The sequence below is a fragment of the Lissotriton vulgaris genome, assembly GCF_964263255.1.
Source record: "Lissotriton vulgaris chromosome 8 unlocalized genomic scaffold, aLisVul1.2 SUPER_8_unloc_1, whole genome shotgun sequence".
Classification (NCBI taxonomy): domain Eukaryota; kingdom Metazoa; phylum Chordata; class Amphibia; order Caudata; family Salamandridae; genus Lissotriton; species Lissotriton vulgaris.
In genome coordinates, this window is record NW_028240615.1 from 2,260,660 (window position 1) to 2,274,730 (window position 14,071).

Sequence of the window (14,071 nt, forward strand, 5' to 3'; positions counted from 1 at the left end):
TAAATACCCCCTTCTTGTTTCTTGTCACAAATCTCTTATATTCTAAGTCAGCCGGGGAGTGAATGGCCCTTTTTTGTTCATTTTGTTAACAGTGCACTATCTGATAAGAAATACATCCCACTGAAATCCATGCAGTATGCAGCTCTTTGTTGAGTGAAGTCGGTGCAGGAAGCACTATTAGTATAAAATTGTTTAGCATTGATGGATTCATTGATTCTACCTCACCTGTTTGAGACTGTTACCTAGGAACACTTTAAAGCAATGCTCCCAGGAGGAGTCGGTTCTGTACTCATTTGCATAAGATGAGCCTTTGTCTAGAGTTGTCCAGTAGGTGAAAAACGATGGGATGGAATGCTACCCGAGTTACTGCCAGTAGTTAGACTGTTTGCAAGCATTCCTCCCATTATCTAATGTGGGTTTGATCTTCAGACTGACCCTTGTTTGGATGCGGAAGTACGAGGCATCAGAGGCAGCTTTTTTTTTATTTTTTACTAGCAGCCTGCCCCAGCGTTGCCCGGGGCAGAAGGGGGCTTGGGGGCAGCATTTCAGGCTTGCGTGCACTCCCCCCCTGGCCCCCGCCCGCCACGACATTGTCTGTGTCCCGGACAATGTCGTGGCGGGCGGGAGTGCATGCAAGCCTGAAATGCTGCCCCCAGAGCCTGAGCCTTACCTCAGCCGCATTTGTTCAGGGCCAACCTCCCTCACTGGCTCCCTCCCGCCCCGACATTTCCCGTGTCCCAGAACCTTACCTGAGCCGCCGCTCCTCCCCGCGCTCCTCACTTCACCGCTGCTCCTCCTCTTCATGACGCACCTTAGCTGCCGCTCCTCCCCGCGCTCCTCACTTCACCGCCGCTCCTTCTCGTCATCACGTACGTTGCGGCCAGCGCTACATCGCGGCCAGCGCAGCGTCACGGCCGGCGCTACTTTCAGGGCACTACTTTTTTTTTAAGTTATATTTTTAAATGTACGTTTTTTTTTCTTTTCTATAGCCTATGTCCATCTGCACACCCTGAGGATTACAACAATATATTGGGTGTGTGGATTGGCGCTGTGGTTCCCGAGTTTACCTTGCCAAAAGGTTTGTGTTCTCTCTTTATAATAGTAGTATAGATAGATAAGAGTCAAGGCCTCATTATGATGGCGGTCAGATGAGCGTCCGACCGCAATCGTTTCGGGCATGGGACCATCTGGCAAGGAGTCGGCAGTCCCAGTAGCCCAATTACGACACAACCGCCGTGCAGGCGGTCGTAAAATGCTTTTTACTTTTGCCGCTTGTGTAGCGGTCCAGGAAAAGGGCCGCTGCACAAGCCGCAATAGTAAAAAGTATTTTGAAAACTTCCATGCACCCTGTTCCAGGCACTATGTGGTGCCGGTCACACAGTGCATGGATGTGTGGGGGGCACCACATGTGCTCCCCTGGCCACATAGCGTAGGCCTACAGAATATTGGGGCCATGTTAGGGGCACCCAAGGTCCCTTTCCAACAGTCTTTTCAGTGCAGTGGGACCGCCATGAAAAGGCTGTCAGAAACTGATATCCGAATCCCTACGGTGGTGCCTCCGCAGGCACTGCCACTATTGTAGGGATTCGGCTCTGACTGGTGCCACGACGGGCTCCTTAAGCCTGTCGGAGGTGGCTGTCTTTTTCCCTTCTCCAAATCGCTCCAATCACCAGTATTGTAATCCAGCGGTCAGACCGATACCGTGTATGTTGGGCGGACTGCTACTGACAGCCTGTCGGGGACAGTCCACCCTACATCGTTATCAGGCCTAAAGTGTGAAAGGCAAAGGTAGCATGGCGGGAGTCTGCAGGAGGCGTTACTGGAAAAATAAACTTGCCTATCTAGTGAGGAGTTGACACTGGCTGTGTGACCAATCCAGCAGCCTCGCTGCAAAGCAGAAACTTACAGACAAAAATGCATAGCACTGGCTGTGGATTTTAACAAAAAGGAATTGCACAGACATGTCTAAAGTATGAAAATATAAGACCAGAATTGCCCTTTCAGTCAAACCCTTGGTATCTCACAAAGGGAAAATCAGCATTAAAGGATATCGCAAGAACAGCGTGCTGTTTGTTAACACTGCTCTGATAACAAATTATGCAAACCACACCTTTCTGTGACTAACACATAGCCATGGCAGAGAGGCACCTGGAAATGTTAAGGATAAATCAGACAGCTGCGTTCTGGGCAACTTGAAGTTTGTTATGGTAGGAAGCATTAATATTGAGATACGGTGAGTTGCAAAAAATCCAATCGCGAATTGACTAGTGTGATGATGACTGATTGGTGCAGTTCCACTGGGATATTACGGGAGATCTTTCTCAGGGTCCTGATGATGAGGAAACGGGTGCTTGTAGTGTGAATGACCTGAGTATCACTGCTCAAGGCATTGTCAAATAAGACACCAAGGTTTTTAACTGATTTGACCAGAGTGGGAAAAGGGCTACACACCTACGGCCACCAGACGTTGGACCAAGTAGACTCTTGAGTGACAAACACAATACCTCTGTAGCATTTCGTTTTAGGGCATTGTCTTTCATCCGCCTACTCATGCCAGACATACAATGATTGCACTTCTCAGCTACAGAAGTCAGGTTGTTGCAAAAAGACACAATGGTCTGGGTATCATCTGTGTACGACAGCACTTGGAACCCAAAAGAGCGTACCGATTCAGCAATCGTAGTAACATACACATTAAAAAGAGGTGGACTCGAGCCTTGTGGCAACCGAAAAGGAAGGCTTAAGGCTTCCACCTTGAAATCCCCGCTGCTCACAATTCGTACTCTATTGGTAAGGAAAGAGCAGGGGATCTTTAGTGTAGACCCCAACACCTATATGCTGCAGATGTTGGATCATACGTACCAGCGAGACCGTCGAATTCTGCAGACAAATAGAGCATCTCCAGAATGTCCCCTCTACCCTGATCATTCTAGCGATGGATGCTGTCTGCAGACTCAATAAGAACAGCCTTTGTACTATGGTCACTCCTGAAACCATTTTGCAAGCAGTCAAGGATGTCATGAGACCCAGTAAATGTAATAAATTCCTGGTTAACAACCTTTTTAAGAACTTTGGCCGGTGCAGGTAGCAGGGAGAGAGGGCAGAAGATTTTTAGATCTTCAAGCTCTGCATTGGGTTTTTTGAGTAGAGGAGTAACGTTCACTTCCTTCCAGGGGGTGGGAAAACTCCTGATTGTAGTGTAAAGGTAAACACATTCAGCAGAAAATCGGCAATGATTTCCAGGGCAATTTGAAGAGCTTTAGGTAAACAAGGATCAGACAGATTCAGATTTAACACTCAACAACAAGTCTTTGGTTTGATGCAAAGGGATGAAGGGAAATTCAGTGAGTTTATTAGACTGAGTGCACAAAGTGACAATTTCGGGAAGAGACTCACTTTCCATTGGAAAATTAAAGTCCTAGTAGATACTCAAAATGTTATCCCGGAAGTAAAGTGCCACTCTGTCACAGAAGTCTTGATATTAATTCAGCATGCACTGGGAAGGAGGGATGAACAGGTCTTATACTACTTTAAAAAGTAGCTTACTGGAGTTGTTAGCCACCCTAAATTTCTTTGTAATGAAGGACGCTTTGGTCAATTTGATGGAGCGTTTATAACGCAGCAAGAGGGCCCATGCTTCTCTTTTTCCCCAGGGTCTAAAGTAGACTTCCATTTCCGCTCTTGTCTGCGGTATTCCTGTCTAAGGCCCTTAAGTTAAACAGAGAACCAGGGCACGAGCGGTTTACTTCTAGTGACCATTTTGACCTTAAGAAGGGCTATGCTTTTCAAGGCAGGGGTGACCCAGGCTTAAAAACCTCCTTCAGAAGAGCCAGAGAAGTCAACATATCTAGCTCTGGAGAGTTTTAGTGCCTTTTCCAGGCTTTCGGATGTAATCTTGCTCAGATTTCTGCAAGTGATGGGCTTGGGAGAGGCCAGGCTCGCCCTGACGTGGAGCGTGGAGAAAGAAAAGTGAATGAGATAGCTTGATGGTCTGCCCAGCTAAGGGGGATATACACCGTCGACAGTCAGATCCTCATAGTTAGTAAAAATACCATTGAGAGTGTGACCTGCTGGGAGAAACCAAGGTTGGACATTAATTCAAGGAGGGAGGCTGTGCCTTTAGATAAGGGATTGTTCAGATGGAAATTAAAATCCCCTAAAATGGTAGTATGGTTGTGCACCAGATATGGTTCCAGGATCCGACACAGGCCTCTAAATAGTTGGCCCATGAGCCCAGAAGGCGGTACTTCAGGAGACCAGAGAAGGTTTCATTAGCAGAGATTTTGAGCTTAAAAAAGGCAGCCTCTGTATAATCCTCTATATTCATGGCCACCGAATCGAAGGTGCAGCAGAGTCCATCGCATGCTATAATGGCAAGCCCATCTCCCCTGCGACCCTGGTGGTCAAGTATGAAGATAGTGTAGCCTAGCGGGACAGCGTCCACCAGATCAGGACCAGAACCCTCTCTGTTGGGAATAAACAGTAAAGAGATAATTCAAGAATCAAGTCATGTGTTTCAAGTTTTTTGCTTTATAAGGAACAAGGAGTTAAGCAACGCTCCACTGAGAGATATCTGGCTGTCAAAGCAAAGGCTTACAGCTCTATGAACAAGCGTACCCCCACCAGGTGGTGGAAGACGATAAGAACCACAACTGTGTTAAACTGAAAATTACATTCAGGGCAGTGACTAACTGTGCGCTATTGTAAACATTCAGCATAGTCTGACAATCCAGTTTAGAGCTTGTATGCCGAAGGTCCATGAGTTGGGCATGTGAATATTGACTTACCATGTCCGAGCTCAGATGGAACTCCGAACTGGCAGTATCCATGCCCTCTAGTGCCGTCCGGGGACCTACAGGCTTGCCTTTGACATGCTAGCATGCACCTTATATCGGCGCCGTCACTGATCTAGGTCTGGGCACTAGACTGCCAACCACCAAATGGTGGTGTCTTAGACGAGCAGCCAGGAAGTAGAACAACACAAACTTCTTGCAAACCTGCCTACTCCCACTCCAATGAAACAGCCAAAGCTGCCTCAGACTAAACCAGCGGCAACAAAAGGGTAAAATTGGTAGTGATGAGGAAGTAAGCTAGCGTGACAAGAGCTAAATAGATGTGAAGAACACAACACTGACAATGAGGAACGTAGCCGGGAGAGACATGAGCACTGTGAAAAGCTGATTGCCGCAGACGGAGTTAAGAAAGATATTCACTGGTGCTATGATCACGTATTGAAAATTATTGTGTCGCTGCAGCAGATTTGTTGCTGCATGTTCATTGTATCCACCCAAAAGTTCTGCTGAAAATGTCTCCTTGGATGCATGATTGAATAGCGAGTAAAAGGATCAGTGCACCATGCTTATACAAATATGCAACACTGCATGTGCCAAAGAACAAAAGCATTTTTAAAAGGGGGCTATGTGTAACTTCTGTTCCATGCACCACCCTTCTAAAACCAATGCAGTCGTTTTTAACCACTAGCACTGAAACGCCAGTGCATCAAACTAAGTCACTACCGGAGAAGTACTGTGCCAAGATTTATGAATTGTGACAGGATATAAAACGTATTGACCATACTTCAGTATCTCGACAATAAGGTGGAAGGCTTAAGATACAAAATGTAGATGTAAGGATAGAACCTTGGGGATCCCCACACTTCATCTCGGTCTCTCTGGAGGATTAATTCCCTAGCCTCCCTACTTGAAGATGTTTAGAAAGAAAGGAAGTAAACCAATCGAGGACAAACACTTTGCAGCCCAAGTAATGTTCCAGTGTGTATTTTAGGCTTCTGTGATCCATTGTATCGAAGGCTGCCAGTAGGGCCAATAGAATGAATAGACAGAATGCCCACCATTGAGATGCGATGTACACAATCCAGCGCTTTTCTATGGATATCTCTATATTGTGTCCTGGGCGAAATCTGGATTTTAAAGGTTGAAAGGAGTGTTTGTTTTTTCAAAGTAGTTACTTGGTTTGCTGCACAGCATTCCATTGCTTTACCTAATAATGGAAGGTTGGACACTAGTCGCAAATTAGCAAGAAGATAGGGTTTAAGGTTGTTTTTTTCTTTTCTTTTTTTCGAATCTGTGCTATTTGGCTGTTTAGTGAGTCGGGGAACATTCCTTCCAAGAGGATGCCTTGATTAGTGGGACTCTGCATGCTTCGAAAATATCAGCTTTGGTCTTCATGAGCCTCAGTGGAATATGATCTGTAAAGTATCTTGTCAATGTTAGGTTCTGATTACCAACTTGAGAAAGTTAGTATTTACCGTAGGGGAAAAAGTCTTCCTCGAGGTCAGGGTTCTGGATGCATGGCTGGAGCACATGTTGAGGGAGATTTGATATTGTTTCTGATAGTTTCATTTTTGTCAGAAAATAATTTGAAAGACGCAGGAAGAATGTGCAGTTGCTGTTTCCCCAAAGACTTTTAAATCCTTTAAATCACCCTGATTTTGTAACCTTTGTATTGTACTTAATACCAGAGATTTGGCCCACAGAACTCTTGGGCAGGGTAGGAGGCTACACAGTTTGTTGTGCCAGATTGGTTATGAATGTTTGTTTATAGTCGCAACTATGTGAGAAGGGTTTGGTGTTTTGCATCAGCACTGGATCGAGGGGGCTTCGTTCATGGAGATATGCATTTGGTGCCTAGTGTAGTTTTGTATGTGATGCAGAATAGTATTTCTAGCCGATCCACTCAACTGCTGACTGATTTACAGAAATTAAAGTACCTTTTGCACAAATAGATTTTAAAACTATACCCTTAACCCCCTGGTTGAATCACTGACATCAGCAAAACGTGTTTCCAGTGTTTCCCTTTAGTGACTTATTCTCATTTTCCTTGGTGTTTGATAGTTTATCTATTTAGGTTCAATTCTTTTTCTCCTCCTTTTAATTTTACTTTTGGTTTCTGATATAAAATATTACTCATTCAGCCTTCTGTTTACCAAGCCTGGCTCTATATCCCACTGTTTTATATATAACCAGAACCTCTAATAATACTGCAACACTTATGGTTGTCCTTCCTTACATGCAACCTCACTTTACTTCAAGACTAATATTCATTGTACCATTTCGGAAGACGTCTCCCTAGTCATTTTTGTCACCAGTATTCTAATAGCACAATCCAATGCCTGTTCTCTACTCTACTTGGGTTCAGCAATTGTCCTCCACATTGCTATGTCCCCCATGGCCCGTCATCTGGTTTGATTGCATCAGACATGTGACTTCACCTACTTTTCCGGAACTACATTCAGCCTTGTAGTCCTGTACCCTGGATTTCTTGTACCTCTTGTCCCTTTCTCTTGGAGCAGACGCTTTTATACCAGTAGTTTTCCTCCTGTACGATCCCTTCCACGAGCCCATTCTTGTGCATTCCTTCTTTGTCAGATCGTTCTTCTGGCTGCTTCTTGTAGAACTATCTTCCTCATAACGTCTGTGACTATCACAACCATTTGTGAATCTTAGTTGTCATTTCTAGTAAGATCTCTGTTGTTTTCTTACACTTTGGGGTTGATGGCATTCAATCTTGCATTGCCTGACTTTTTTTGTAATTTTTTTCTTCAAATGTTTGACCTTGTGGGCTTACATATCCTGTCAAGTCTTATTTGACGTCTCGTAAACTGTGCTCGATCCTGATTCACTGTGAAGAAATTCTAGAGGTGTATCCCAGTCACTAAATTTGTTTCAAAATGGCCTAACTTTTAAAATATTAAATTATTTATTTACTGAGCTTCCGCTGTATTCCTTCAAATGTGAATCTCCAGTCTTTGCTAACGATGTACTTTTAATATTGCATTTCAATCCGTGTTTGCCTCCTGTCAGTGGCAAAAACATTCTCCTGCTCTTGTATCATCCATGTTCTTGTATAAACGTGTACTTATCCCTTTCCCTTTGTTTATCCATTCTCATATGACTTCTCTTGCTGTGTGACTTCATGCGGTGGTTCTTGTTCGCATGCATTCCCTGCTAACTCAATGTAACAGCATAAATATTTGTGTTGAGATGTTGTACACAGGCTATGAATTGAATCGCTTTTAGGTGAGACTCTGAGAAGTTGTTGAATGTCTTTTGTATACAGGAAAGCCTGTAAAACATCTCAGTACTGTTGAAGATAGGCTTTCACCGCTTGCCTGAACGCTCTTGTCAGTCAGTACAAATGTTTCTTGAATGTGCAAGAGGGGAAGGCTTGCACGGTAAATAAACTTCATTAACCTTCCTACTATTATGCCACATAACACGTGAGTGGAGACCACATGGAATCCGCAGACATTGAACGGATGCTGCAAGTAATCCTCGTGAGTTACATGTGTTATAGCACCAGTGACCACCTTTTTTACTACCTGGGTCGCAGATAGAAACAAGGTGCAAAGTGTCCATCCACTCTATGCCACGCAAAGACATGCAAGTCAAGAGACATCACAGCAAGTACCCATTCATGTAAATTTCTGACCAATGGCCCAAGATGTACTTTGATACTGACCAGAGGCGACACCAGTACATTTCGTCAGTGTCGGGAGTCATCCAATGGACGGTCTTGACAGTAAGAGTACCTGTCATCTTCATCTTCTAAGTCCCTGCTTGACCTTTGTCTTCATTAGAGTGTAGCGCTAGAGATGTGCAAAGTCAGTCACAATACTTCATAATATGGCATATATTCATTTCACAAACAGAACTTAGCAGAGGGCATTTGCAAACTAAGTACACTAACTTCCATTAGGTTGGGGTGGAAGTCAAAATCTCAACCAACGCTAAAAAACAACATTGCACCGCCATTGTCGGCGAGGAAGTGAGGCCACGCCTACATTGAGGCCACGCCCACCCGCCACAGTACTTAAGCGCTGTCATCAGCGCCAACTGACCAGAACTGCTAAAATCTCCTGAGGCGGAAGCCGGGAGACGTCCACTTTTAAAAATTGTATTTTCACTTGTGTCACCCTTTAGTCCTGTAATTTTAATTGGGCACTCACCCGGCTGTTATCTCCTTCAGCGGGCTAGAGACGCGCCTGAACAGCGACTCCTTCGCTGCACGACCAACGCTAAAAAACAACATTGCACCGCCATTGTCGGCGAGGAAGTGAGGCCACGCCCACATTGAGGCCACGCCCACCCGCCACAGTACTTAAGCGCTGTCATCAGCGCCAACTGACCAGAACTGCTAAAATCTCCTGAGGCGGAAGCCGGGAGACGTCCACTTTTAAAAATTGTATTTTCACTTGTGTCACCCTTTAGTCCTGTAATTTTAATTGGGCACTCACCCGGCTGTTATCTCCTTCAGCGGGCTAGAGACGCGCCTGAACAGCGACTCCTTCGCTGCACCGACCAACGCTAAAAAACAACATTGCACCGCCATTGTCGGCGAGGAAGTGAGGCCACGCCCACATTGAGGCCACGCCCACCCGCCACAGTACTTAAGCGCTGTCATCAGCGCCAACTGACCAGAACTGCTAAAATCTCCTGAGGCGGAAGCCGGGAGACGTCCACTTTTAAAAATTGTATTTTCACTTGTGTCACCCTTTAGTCCTGTAATTTTAATTGGGCACTCACCCGGCTGTTATCTCCTTCAGCGGGCTAGAGACGCGCCTGAACAGCGACTCCTTCGCTGCACCGACCAACGCTAAAAAACAACATTGCACCGCCATTGTCGGCGAGGAAGTGAGGCCACGCCCACATTGAGGCCACGCCCACCCGCCCCCTTTCCTACCCATAAAGATGTGCAACCACAGGACGCGCAGCAGACGAGCGCAGGGGGAGCGCCGTTTGCGCGCCGAAGGCGCGCCTAAGGCAAGCCCGTCTGCGCTCGTCCGCGCACGACCGGGCCTAGGGCTAGACTCTATGCCGGTCCCTCCAACTACAAAGTTGAGCTACTCCCGCAAGGAGCTACTTAGCCTCAGACCCAGAAAAACCAGCGCATGCCACGTCCTGCAAGATCCTAACACTCCCTACGTCAGCTGCACCATTTGCAAACCGACGAAGCTACACCTCCCTAAATCCCCGGTCCCACCGCCGGTCATCAAAATGGCGACAATCAATTGTAGATCGCTCCCGAAGCATGCCCTGCATATTAATCACCTGATTGTCGATCTAAACCTGGACATACTCTTCTTGACAGAAACCTGGATCACGGGGCATTCCAATTCCGATATGGTATTGGCTCTCCCCCCCGGCTTTCTCATCTTGTCCCAACCACGCCCTTTAGGGAGAGGAGGTGGAATTGCTATTATTTTCAGGGACCACCTCGCCGGCCGAATTAACACAATGATAACCCCGGAATCAGAGAGCTGTCTCTTCACCTTTCAGCTTACTCCGACCAGCTCCCTCTCAGGCCTTCTGGTGTACCGGCCTCCCGGCCACTTCGCCCCCTTTGCAGCTTCCCTCTTGGAAATTGTTTCCTCTTCAGCCCACCTGTCATCAAACTTCCTCCTAACAGGTGACCTCAACATTCACTTTGATGACCCGCTGGACACAGGCGCCGCCGATCTTATCTGCGACCTGGCTTCCCATGGCCTTCTTCTTGCCAATACAGGTCCAACACATGTTAAAGGACACCTTCTCGACCCAGTGTTTTCGAACATCCCTTCCCTCCAATTTACCAACTCCCAACCTCTCCCATGGACGGACCATTTTGTTATCACTTTCAACATTCCTGGGGCCATCAAGAAACCCCATAAAGCCCCCACCTTCTCTAAGGACAGATCGTGGGCCAAACTCTCGACGGGGGACTGGGCTACAGCTCTGGACTCTTCTACCCCGAGCCTTGCGGCTGACCCGTCCGAGGCTGACACCCAAGTAAGAGGCTGGCTCTCCTCCTCCCTTGATAGCCTCATTCCCATAAAAAGTCGGGAGATCAAAGATAGGACAATAGGTCATGCCCCGTGGTACACCCCGGAACTCCGTGACCTCCGCAAAGAATGTAAAAAAGCGGAAAGACTGTGGAGGAAAGACTGGCTACATAGTAAAAAAGACACCTATAACATAGCAGTAAGACGCTATAAATCGGCCATTAAACTAGCCAAGTCCACCTTTTACGACAACAGAATTAAAAACGCGGCCAATTCTGCCAAAGAATCCTTCCTGATAGTTAAGGAACTACTCAACATTCCCTCAGCTCCCGCCGCCTCTCCTCCCCCGCCGGACAGATGTAAGGACTTAGCCTCATTCTTTGATTCCAAAATCACGCGGATCTTGGAATCCCTCCCCCCAATCAGCCCCCCCATCCCGGTGGAGTTAGACGCCTACTCTACCAGCCCGCGGCTGTCCTCCTTTAGAGAAGTCTCCCTCGATGAGGTTACTACCACGCTGGCCAAAATGAGAAGTGGATCCCCCCTGGACCCAGCACCCGTCAGATTCTTAAAAACTGTTTCTCCCAGCACCTCACCTACCATTAGGGATCTGATTAACACTTCTCTGGCCCAAGGCATAGTGCCCTCCTCCTGGAAGGGCGCAGTCGTCAAGGCCCTGCTGAAAAAGTCCAACCTAAACCCGGACGATTTGGCCAACTATAGACCCATTTCGCTCCTTCCCTGTTTCAGCAAGGTGGCTGAGAAATTGGTCAATGTGCAACTCTCCCAATTCCTCGAGACGAATAAAATACTACGTCAGTCACAAACCGGATTCCGGCCGGGCCACGGCACAGACACCGCACTCCTCTACGTCATCGAGGTGGCTAGGTGCATCCTGGATTCAGGAGGATCAGTGGCAGTGATCCTCCTGGACCTCAGTGCCGCATTCGACACGGTGGACCACCGTGTCCTCCTCCACCACCTGGCCAAGGCAGGAATTGTGGGAACCGCACATGCTTGGATCAAATCCTTCCTCTCGGGCCGTTCATTTCAGGTGTGGGACGGTAACTCCCGCTCAGACCCCCTCCCGCTCACGCGTGGTGTGCCCCAGGGGTCCTCGCTCAGTCCCACCCTGTTTAATGTCTATATGGCCCCGCTGGAGGATGTGGTTACCCGCTATGGGATAAAAATAGTCAATTATGCCGACGACACACAACTCGTCGTCTCCCTGTCCCAGTTGGACAAGAACCCTGAAATCTTACTTAACTGCCTGCAAGACATACATACCTGGATGTGCGAATCCTCGCTGAAGCTGAACGGGACAAAAACAGAAATCATGCTTCTGGGCAACAAATGGTCCTCTGTCCCTCCCTCAGCCTGGCCAGACTCCTTCGGTGACATCCCTACGCCCAAGACAGAAATTAAAACACTAGGCTTCTGGTTGGAGCAGGACCTCTCCCTGAAGACCCAGGCAGTCAAGACCGCGGGGACCTGCTTTGGTCTTCTCCGCTCAATTCGGAAGATCCTCCCCCTCCTGCCCCCCCTGTCCAGGAAACTTCTGGTGCAAGGGCTCATATTAGCACGCCTGGACTACGGCAACGCCGCATACCTCGGGGCTCCTGAAACCACCCTGGCCAAACTCCAGCGCGCTCAAAACGCCGCGGCGAGACTCATTCTCAACCTTCCCCCCAGAGCCCATACCACACCGGCCCTCAAATCTCTGCACTGGCTTCCGGTCCGCCAGCGAGTGGAGTTTAAAGCCATGTGCATCACGCACAAACTCATCAATGGGGTTGGACCTGCCACCCTCAAAGATATGATTACACCTTATAAAGCCCACAGAAACCTCCGCTCGGACAACGAACATCTGGCCACAGTCCCAAGATTCAAGAAGTCGCGTACCGGTGGACGCCGCTTCTCGGTTAAGGCCTCCTCCACTTGGAACGCCCTTCCTCGCCTGCTGCGTCTGGAACCTAGCCACACACTTTTCCGCAAAAAACTCAAAACCCTCCTCTTCCCCAAATAGTTCCTGGTTTTCGCCTGTCCTGGATTTTACAGTATTATAGCGCGGGGATGCCCTCGGGTCACCAGGCGCTCTACAAATCTCAAAATAAATAAATAAAATAAATGACCTTAAGGAATGGATCGGGTCCTTAAGGGCGTGCTGCTGGATTGCCTGGCTGGCCAAGGCTTGTTAAGACCAGCGAGCTCACACATCACTGTCTTAAGACCCTAGTGGAGGAGAAGGTGTTCCAAATGTCAGCTGCATCTGCTAATCGGGGATGCGGGTGACCTCCCCTAGACAACAATTGACCACATGCCATGATCTGCCCAGTGTTGCGGCCTTGGACGATCATTCTTTTCTACTTTGCCGACCAGTGCAAATATTGCAAGAGTATTCCACTTGACTAGCTGCTCTTCGTGCTGCATGCTCTCGTGGGGTTGGGCTTCCCTTGCAAGTGCATACTGCATTTTTTTTGCACCTTCATGGAGAAAATGTGGGCTTCGTTTGCTGCCTGCCTGTGAGGATTCCTCGCTTCCCACTCAAATTTCTATAAATGTGGATGCCACGCCGCTGATGGCCCATGCGTCACCAGAAACCCTCAGAAGGTGTGAGATCTTACACACCCAAGATGCGCCTTCGCGTGTTTGGTAGGAGGTGGGTGCTAACGTGATCTCGAAAATCATTCCACCGTGTTTCTTTTCGCGTGACATTGTCACTCGCCAAGGATTAAACAAAGTCATTTTCCTGCCGCTGAAAACTTCCCAGCCGTGCCCTCCGCAGAGGCCGCCGAAAGAGGGAGAGTAGATTGTAGTGTCAATCCCGCGCTCCCCTGTGTCTGGCTGTCAGCAAACCATTATCGGTGCAGGCTGAGCTTGCATGCGCCATCTAATGCGTTTCCATAGCAGCCGCGGTACTGATAGCTCCACATTTACTCACTTTCCCTCTCTTTAAGGCTCTGAAGCCCTACGCCAAAGCATCAAGCCGCGTATTTAGGCCAAGAAAGAGCATTTCTTGTCAGCCCTTAGATGGTGCAAGGCATGCTGGGAGGGCAGCGTCTTGCGGCTGCCGAAGATGCTCTGTGGCTGGCAGCAGCAAGCGCAGCAGCATCTGTCCCTCCAGGCGCTGGCGTGAGAATCGCATAGGAGCCTCAGCCCACACTGCCTTTTGCCATCAGCATCTCATGTAAGTTTCTGATGCATGCTGACGAGAGGTCGTGGGGGGAATTGTAAGGTACAGCATCGGACCCCGTCCCCTATCTTATTTTCTCGTACCTGATTTTCTTAATT

The 14,071-nt window shown here is 47.9% G+C and overlaps 1 protein-coding gene across 2 annotated transcripts in view; it reads left to right on the forward strand.

Moving 5' to 3' along the window:
• The window catches only part of DOCK9 (dedicator of cytokinesis 9), a 1,255,128-nt gene that overhangs the window by 197,945 nt on the left and 1,043,112 nt on the right, over positions 1-14,071 (forward strand). The window lies entirely within an intron of this gene.